Source organism: Petaurus breviceps, unplaced genomic scaffold (genome assembly GCF_028583685.1).
Source record: "Petaurus breviceps papuanus isolate PSGF00001 unplaced genomic scaffold, PetGlider_PUasm1.0 90762, whole genome shotgun sequence".
NCBI lineage: Eukaryota > Metazoa > Chordata > Mammalia > Diprotodontia > Petauridae > Petaurus > Petaurus breviceps.
Window position 1 is genome coordinate 9,697,174 of NW_027187339.1, and position 925 is coordinate 9,698,098.

Genomic DNA, 925 nt, shown 5'->3' on the forward strand with positions numbered 1-925 from the left:
CACACACACACACACACACACACACACACACACACACACACACACACACACACACACAACCCACACCCCACTCTTCTCAATAAAAATGAATCCTGAGGGCATTATCCAGAGTCTATAACCTTGGTGTCTATAGCAAATAGATTTTTCCCCCTCTTCACATTCCTTTTTTTTCCCAATTGGTCCTAAATAATGAATACTAGCTTTTAAGTGAGAAAACCTGGGTCTGACTCCTGATTCTGTTACTCATAGCCTGTGTGACCTTAAGTAATTCAAGAACGCTGCTCACCAATTTACTGTTGTGTACAGCGGAGTGGAACGATAGGTAGATAACTGGACTTGGAATCAGGAAATTTCATCTTCAAGAGTTCAAATACAGACTCAGACACTAACTAAATGATGCTGGACAAGTCACTGAAACCTGTTTGCCTCAGTTGCTCAGGAAATGACAAATCACTCTAACGTCTTTCTGAGAAAATCCCAAATGGGATCAGGAAAAGTCAGACATGACTGAAACAAGCACCGAGGAGACTGTACCATGTCACCTCTAGGTTCCAATCTAGTTCTCAAGTGTAAAACCTTACTGTGTGAACAGCTGACATCCCAGAGAGATCCTCTCACCTCTTATTGCTACAGTCCTTTGTCTGAATACCTCAAATAATGAGAACATAGCTGCCCCCCCCACACACACATAGCAGACCCTTCAACACTGAGATAGCTTCAGTTTTTAAGAAGTTCATTCCTAAATTGAGACCAATTCTCCATCTTTACAATTTCCTTTACTCCCAGTTCTACCTTCCGGGGTCAAGTAGAACACTTCTAGCTTCACTTCTGTACACTCGCCTTTCAGACACTAGACAAGCTCTATCACTCCCTCTCTAAGTTTTCTCTTCTCCAGGATGAACTTCTCTAGGTCATTCACCTGGTC